This window comes from Ostrinia nubilalis, chromosome 17 (assembly GCF_963855985.1).
Source record: "Ostrinia nubilalis chromosome 17, ilOstNubi1.1, whole genome shotgun sequence".
Classification (NCBI taxonomy): Eukaryota; Metazoa; Arthropoda; class Insecta; order Lepidoptera; family Crambidae; genus Ostrinia; species Ostrinia nubilalis.
In genome coordinates this window covers 1005561-1014880 of record NC_087104.1, presented here as the reverse complement: position 1 = coordinate 1014880, position 9320 = coordinate 1005561, and positions in this window count along the sequence as shown.

Here is a 9320-nt window from a genome sequence, read left to right as displayed (position 1 = left end):
AAACGAAACGGTGGAAACTTATCGAGTTTGGGTTTGCTGGATTTGTCTTTTCGAGCACTTATTGTAATTGAACCAAGGCTCTGAGATTGAGATACTACTGTAATGATTTTAGAATTAATATTGTATTTTATACGATTATTAGTTGCTTATAGATAGTTATTGTAATAATTTTGGTAGAATTTAAAAACCCATTATTAAAATTCAATACTTTACTTGATTACTTCCTGGACATTGTTGCAGATATTAGAATGATTTCAGAATTTATTCTGTATTATATTCAATTACATATTTCATGTTTATTATTTAATGTAATTATTTTAGAATTTTTATTGTATACAGTTTAGTAATTTAGAAATAAATTGTTTTTTAAGTATTGATTTTGACTACTTCCGGGGCATGCTGTCGATAAGTCGTTTCGAGCCGGTTGACTTTGACGAATGGAAGGGGAAGTTGCCTTATCGCGGGCATGCCGCCGGACAGGCAGTTCAGTTGGAGCATTGAAAGCAAGAAGTAGTAACTTTAAGGTGTTATAATGTTGGAAATGTATAAATTGGTATCCTGAATAAATAAGTAATTGATCAACAAGCAACTTTTCTTTATAAATATCAGAAGTGGGATGATCCACATCTTCAGCCCACAGACAAAGGTATGTTAAATTATTGAGAACATTTTTTTAAATACATATATTTATTAAGAACAATAATTGCATCTGTACAAAAGATTATTATCATAATAGATTTTACTAGCTAAGTCTGAAGCGTATTTTTGAACTCATTTGTGTAGTATTGTGTTCCGTATATGGTCGGGGCTACTCCCCGGCGGAACGGTCATAATACAGATCACACGTGCATTCAAATTAATTATTTTGTTCGTATTTGATCGGGTCTACCCTCGGTTAATACTAACATAAAAGGACGCGTTCATTTGACTTAAGTAGATAATTTTTCCGTTTGAAAATACCGACTAAAGTACATAATTTGTAATGACAATGCAACATGTTTCTTAATAAAATATTTAATTTTGTATTTGTATAATATGTACTACGCTCGAATCTTGTGTGCTGTATTGTATCTAAAGTACATAATTTGTAATGACAATGCAACATGTTTCTTAATAAAATATTTAATTTTGTATTTGTATAATATGTACTACGCTCGAATCTTGTGTGCTGTATTGCGTCTCGTATATGGTCGGGGCTATTCTCCGGCGGAACGGACATAATACGGAGCACATTTGTATTTAAATTATTATGTTTGTATATGATTGGGTCTACCCTTTGACGATATTAACATAATGAAGCGTGTACCTATATTTTAAAAACTACTGAAGTGCATGTTCGAATCTTGTGTGCTGTATTGCGTCTCGTATATGGTCGGGGCTATTCTCTGGCGGAACGGACATAATACGGAACACATTAGTATTCAAATTATTATGTTCGTATATGACGGGGCTATCCTCTGATGATACTAACTTAATAAAATAAAATTTTATTTTACTTTTGACCGATTTAGTGTGTAGTCTATTTTCGTTAAGAACTAGTTAAGTGTGCTATGTCCTGACGAAGATAATTTCAAGACTTAAATATATTAGTTCGATGGCTATACAGACCGATTAAGTGTATCGGCATTTATTAACCTTAAGGACTAGTTAAGTGTGCTATGTCCTGATGAAGATAATTCAAAGACTAAGTTATAGTTAGAATAATATTAGATTAGTAGTTCGCATAATATTAGAAGTCCCCCAATTAAGGTACTCTAAATCTTCATAAATTTAGTATTTATGCAATATTTAACTTAATCCTACTAATATTATAATGGGAAAGTTTGGATGTCTGGATGGATGTTTGTTACTTATTCACGCAAAAACAACTGAACGGATTTTGATGAAACTTTCCAGTATTAATCTTTATAACCCAGAATAACATGTAGACTATGATTTATGACGGATCTGTGACAAACTAAATTTCACGCGGGTGGAGCCGCGGGCAAAAGCTACTGAAATATGGATTGTTAATTGGCTAGTTGCTCCTTCAGTTTATCAAGATGCGACTACAAAGTACTCGTACGGTTAGATGCGCCTACAATTACTCGTACAAAGCTAGACACGTTTCTGGTATAAAGCTAGATGCCACTTTTTATATTGTTGTAGAATTGATAAGATCTATCATTAAAGTACATTTAAACTGTACATAAGAACAAAGTTATACTAGCAAAAAAAAAAAAAACTTGAATGATTCATTTGGTCAAGGTTACTCCTTGACAGTTTATGAAGCGATTCTTGATACGCTTCTTTTACTAAATGTTTGTCTCGAAGCACTAGGCTCCTTAAGAACATTTTGACGATTTTTAAGTAACTAATTTAATTAGTCTACACGAATAAAGATAACTTTGATTTTACGAACCGACGACTGCTTGTGCTAGTGATAAATAAGGTTCATAATTATTGTAGTATGCAGACGACAGACTTGTGTAGTTTTGTTAGACGCTATTTTTGCAATGAGTACTCGAGGTATGGTGAAAAGACACTTCATTTGTAAAACTCATAAATGCTATGTAGGATTCATTGGAGCTATGTATGTTCCACAACTAGTAGCGGCCAGGCGTGGCCAGGTGTGTCTGATTTTTAATTTAGCGGCCAGGTGTGCCGAAGGGCCAGGTGTGTCCTTGATTTTTAAGTTAGCGGCCAGGTGTGCCGAAGGGCCAGGTGTGTCCTTGATTTTATATTAACGGCCAGGTGTGCCGATGGGCCAGGTGTGTCCTTGATTTTAACTTTAGCGGCCAGGTGTGCCGATGGGCCAGGTGTGTCCATAATTTTTAAGTTAGCGGCCAGGTGTGCCGATGGGCTAAGTATGTCCGATTAGAAGACTCGCAAGGTGTGCTTGCTGGCATGTCAAGCGAGCCACCTGGCGGTGAAGTGCTATGTATGTCCGTTTGGTAGACTCACTAGGTGTGCTTGCTGGCATTTCAAGCGAGCCACCTGGCGTTGAAGGGCTAAGTATGTCCGATTAGAAGACTCGCAAGGTGTGCTTGCTGGTATGTCAAGCGAGCCACCTGGCGGTGAAGGGCTGTGTATGTCCGTTTGGTAGACTCACTAGGTGTGCTTGCTGGCATTTCCAGCGAGCCACCTGGCGTTGAAGGGCTAAGTATGTCCGATTAGAAGACTCGCAAGGTGTGCTTACTGGCATGTCAAGCGAGCCACCTGGCGGTGAAGGGCTATGTATGTCCGTTTGGTAGACTCGCTAGGTGTGCTTGCTGGCATTTCAAGCGAGCCACCTGGCGTTGAAGGGCTAAGTATGTCCGTTTAGAAGACTCACAAGGTGTGCTTGCTGGCATGTCAAGCGAGCCACCTGGCGTTGAAGGGCTATGCATGTCCGTTTAGTAAACGCACTAGGTGTGCTTGCTGGCATGTCAAGCGAGCCACCTAGCGTTGGGCTATGTATGCCCCTTTAGGAGACGCACTGGTTGTACTTGCTGACTTCCGGTAGGATTTTGCGGGTATGTCAAGCGAGCCAACCAGTCGTCACAGGGTTGTGTATGAAAGTTGCATTGAAATAAAACAAAAATACAAACTTAAAATCTTTATTTGTGAAGCATAATTAAGTAAAATGGTTACATATAACAGTGAAATTACCATGCTTTGCTCAAAAAGCATACAATAATTGTCGATTAATAGATTTTAATATTTAATTTTGGATAGGAGATAAATTAAACTTGCTTTAATGTGGGGTATATTAAATTATAATACTTATTAGATTTGATCTCATGTTGCAATACCCTAGCAGGGTCCATGTTTTGGGTCTATGTCTTATGTAAGAACTTTTATATCCCCAACATTGGAGCAATAAAGATTATTTGAATTCGAATTTGGGTAGGGTATGCTTGACCTCGCATATGCTGAGCCTCAACCTTTTGCCTCTTATGTTTTTTAATGTAATTTTTTTTGTTTATATTTCTATGTTTGTAAAGCATGTAAAAACGAGGCAATAAAGTATCTTATCTTTAAATATGAAATTAACATTGAACATAGCTCCCAATTGACTATAATTAATAATCTGTATTGACAATTTCACAATTTGACATGCAATGAATATTATAAATAAATTTCTTATTCTTTTATTCTTATTCCCATAAAATGTTGAGTTGATACTTGTCATACACAGTTTATTCCGTCGAGGACTTTATTTCACAGTTGAGAACAATGACGTCTGAAGATGAATCCGGTACACCACCGGGGACGCCCGTCAGCCGACGACGAAATAAGCGAGATAAGCGTATGAAGTTATCTTCGTCATCCAAGTAAGGAAGCGTCACCACGTCCGTCTTCTATGGGGCGAAGTTCCAAGAAAAGAATGCAAGGGGCTCATCTTCGAGCTCTATTGAAGAAGCAAGCAGGTTAGCAGCTTAGGTTCGGAAATACTCTTTATTGAAGTATTTTGAAATTTTATACGTTTAGTAGTTACGTAGTTATTCTTTTAATAACAGTTTTGACAATGTAATCCCTGAATTCAACTTCAAATAGAACGACTGTTTTGGTAAATGGAAAATCCATAAACGCGTACTTAATAATTGTTGTAATGAGAGCACTCTTTTACGCAAAACCGATGCTGATGTTGGTAGGTACTTAGTTTGGCGAAGCATTTTGATAATACTCCATTTGTAAGAGATTTGGTCAGTTATCATTCTTACCTCTAAAAAGAGCTAATATAAACATGAATGTTGATAAGATTGACGTTGTTGTAATGTTAGTGATCAATGATGTATAGGTATGTAGACCACTGACAAATGGTCGGAACTTCTCGGAACTGTCATTTCTCACGGTTTTGAATGATAGTTCTACACTAACATTCTATTAAGGTCCTAATCAGAATACTTTTGAGAACCACGAACACTTTTTGGCACTTTTTGTTACTGATATAATAGAAATCACAGATACAAGTAACAGTTTTTACTCAGTGCATGAGTTCCTACAATTTAAATAGTTTTTCTACAATTTCCTCCTTGACAACCTTGATTTAATCTAATATTGACTAATATCCGATTGACTGCCCTGCATTTATTTATTTTAATCTTACAATTAATTTAACTGACATTTATGATTTGACATTTAATTTGCTCATTATTACTCTTCTTTATTTATAATCACGCTTTAACATTTGTATGCCGACAAGGCTGATCACGGCTTGAACACATCTTTTGTTTGTACATCATACTCCTTACCTGTGTTTCACAAATAAATTATTTGAATTTGAATTTGAACTAATTCTGGTTTTACCGAGGATAGTTACAAATTTCTTAGTCTCCTCTCGATCAAAATATTTTCGTGGGCTTAATTCCCACCTTAGGCAGTTGCGATATCATTGATATTTATTTATTTATTTAAGGTTCGCAAAACAAGTGATATAATAGTGATGGAGGAATATAATGTAACTAACGCCCCCCCGCGACTTTGTACGCGCGGATTCTGTTTTACCCCTAGGAGGTGGTTTCGTAAAATCCTTTCTTAGCGGATGCCTACGTCATAACATCTACCTGCCTGCATGTCAAATTTCAGCCCGATCCGTTGAGTGGTTTTGACTGTGCGTTTATAGATCACTGTCAGTCAGTCAGTCAGTCAGTCAGTCAGTCAATCAATCACCTTTGAGTTATATATATTTAGATTAACCGGAGGCCGAGTACCGGATGTTAAGTCTTTTTAATCCACAACGGCATAGAAGTCGTTGTTATTTATGTCTCCAATGCCATAACCGAACCACGTTAAAGTTAATAAGAAATTATTTTTAGTGATCCCACGTAATGCTAGATGAGACATTTGTGTGCTAATCGTGATGAAATCGAGCATTACGGATATTCAAACACTCGTAAGAATACAACAGTATTGGTTTCCAAAACAAAAAAAATAATGTTGAAGTACAGTTTCGCACTTGAATGGATTATTTGGATTCCTCTGTGAGGACGAAAGACGGGAACACAACCGAATAATATTTTAGGTAACACACACATCGTTACTGTCGTAGATGCATTTTCTAAAATGTTTTTGTGAAGGCCGTTCGCTATAGAACTGAAAACAAAAAGTGCAAAGATTCTGTCAAAGTTTGTTGGTCCCTATAAATTGACAGAAATTTTAGGAAATACGATACATAGGATAGCTACTGGTGTTCTAAGTTTTGCAAAAAAACAAACCATTATGATCCATACAAGCTTAGATTCATGTTGAGGCCTTAGAAAAACATAATTCTGATGTAAGTAGTAAAGTGATAAATAAATAATGAACAGTATGCTCTTTAGGTAGGCATATTATTATGCTCTCTGTGGGCAATTAAAGTTAATATTATAAGTAATAGGTACTATCTAAGGAAAGTTATTGTGTATAGACTGCTGTACCCAACAGTGTGCGCAAACATAATTCTGATGTAGTAAAGTGATAAATAAATAATGAATGCTCTTTAGGTAGGCATATTATTATGCTCTCTGTGGGCAATTAAAGTTAATATTATAAGTAATAGGTATTATCTAGGAAAGTTATTGTGTAAAGACTGCTGTGCCTGTACCAACAGTGTGTGCATAGTACCTAAGTTACGTGGGTTAAGTTTTTAAGTTTCCTAATGTACAAAATTAAATAAAATTCAGGATCTTCATTTTCTTAACAAAATTTGCACATGATAATAACACTTATTTACAAGTTGTATAAATAATAATATGATTCATATTGTTTCGAAAATTAATAGTAATGATTTTAGACTATATCTTTATTAAGACGGGAATACCAGGCCGAATGTAATGATTTTAATATCTTTATGAGACGTGAATGCCAGGAGGCATCACGGTGACGGATGGCCGAATGTAATGATTTTAGAATTAATATTGTATTTTATACGATTATTAGTTGCTTATAGATAGTTATTGTAATAATTTTGGTAGAATTTAAAAACCCATTATTAAAATTCAATACTTTACTTGATTACTTCCTGGACATTGTTGCAGATATTAGAATGATTTCAGAATTTATTCTGTATTATATTCAATTACATATTTCATGTTTATTATTTAATGTAATTATTTTAGAATTTTTATTGTATACAGTTTAGTAATTTAGAAATAAATTGTTTTTTAAGTATTGATTTTGACTACTTCCGGGGCATGCTGTCGATAAGTCGTTTCGAGCCGGTTGACTTTGACGAATGGAAGGGGAAGTTGCCTTATCGCGGGCATGCCGCCGGACAGGCAGTTCAGTTGGAGCATTGAAAGCAAGAAGTAGTAACTTTAAGGTGTTATAATGTTGGAAATGTATAAATTAGTATCCTGAATAAATAAGTAATTGATCAACAAGCAACTTTTCTTTATACTACTAAAAAGTGTAAAATAAAATTATAATCATTAAAAACTTTTTTAAAAACAAGCTTTTATTCTGGAATGCAGTTGTACTAAAACGAAAAAAATAATTGTACTTATGCAAGGTTCAAATAATTTCGAAAGCTTGTAGTGCAAACAAAAAAAATTGGCCAAGTGCGTGTCGTGCCACGCGCAGTGTAGGGTTCCGTAGTAGTCCGTCGTTACCACAGTATATTTCAGAAGCAATTACTTCATCTACAGTCACTTTTCATATTTTATTCTAAGCAATTTTCACTAGTTAAGAAATTTTGTAATATCGAGTTAAATGACTAATTTTCTCAAACTAATTGATGTATCTTAACCGCTATAGTTTTCCTTGAAAGTTCATGAATAGCAGTATTATCACGAATTTTTCCAGATTTTTCAAGCCCACAGTTTAGTTTTTAGAGGGGGGACGCCCTACTCGAACAAAAATTGGCACTTTAAACTTTAATAATTTGCAAACAGATCCCTAAATGGAAAAAAGTCTTAGGAACCCCTAAGCCATTTTTAAGACCTATCCAACGATACCCCACACGATGGGGTCGAAGATGAAAAAAAATTCATCCCCACTACATGTACCCTACCCTAAAAAATTTTTTTTTCTTAATTTTATTCTACCGTTTTGTCGGCGTGATTAATATACATATCTCTACAAAATTACAGCTTCCTATTGCCAATAGTTTCCAAGCAAAACCTCGGACAGACAGACAGACATATCGAAACTATAAGGGTTCCTTGTCAGGACTACGGAACCCTGAAAAAGATGAATAAATTCCATGCGCGATACAAGCTTTCGAAATTATTTGAACCTTGCATACAATTATTTTTTTTGTTTTATTATCATGTGTTAACGGATTAACGATTAACGTTAACTTGCGTTAAATCTTGTGAAATGTAACGTTTTAACGTTTAACGAAGTTAATTTTTTTATTAACGGTTTAACGATTAACGAAGTTAACTATTTGATTAACGGTGCCCAGCTATGTCCATGGGTGATCAAATGATACCAGTGTCGCCTGGAATCCAGTGATCATCTGGGTGATCAAAGTGGACTAGGTAGGAGTGGAATAGATCTACTGAAATTGATATTTATGATCAGTAATGTTTTTCGGGCGAGTTTTCTCCAAAACACATTACTGAGAACAATCACATGAAGGGTTAAACTACCCAATTACCTTATAAAGGCACGTTTTATTGCATTTAGGTCGCCCGGGCGCCCCTTTGGGTCGGCCTTCTACCATAATGGTTTCTGTACCGGACTTCACGGGTTCGATGCTTTGCATTGTTTGAAACTATGTAAATGCAGTGTAAAATATGTCCAAGGATAAATGGCAATGCCAGATTTTGTATGGAAAGTGGCGTCTTTTTTTATCGCGCGGCCATCGACCAGACTTTGTTTTTTGATTACAAAATAGTGTAATAAACCAAACTTACTATGGCATGTATACCTCTAAACTCAGTCTGAACTGAGTTAAAAGCAATAGTTTGATGATTTTCATACTAGATTTGCTTTTTGTGCGCAAGTTTTGTAAGAAATTGCAACAAAATATTGCGCTATTTTTTTATTGCGCTGATTCTGCTCCATACTGATGTCTGGAGCCTTTAATGGATGGTGTTGTTTGTTTACACATTACAATGTCACTGTTTTGTTGCAATTTCTTACAAAACTTTGCGCGCAAAAAGCAAATCTAGTATAAAAAAAGACGCCAATTTCCGGCATTGTCTTTTACTTCGAAATACAAATAAAATCACATTCCCGTGAGATCCGTTTTAGTTAAGTATGTTGGGGTATTATTACTTCTCTACTTTGTACATTACAAATAACATTCCACAAATAAGGGACACAAAAGTTTTGTTTGAATACAACAGTCATCGTGATTCAAATTTACTAGCAACGCCATCTCTTGGTGGTGAAAGAAATCCATAAGAGGTCTTTACATTTTCCTGCTT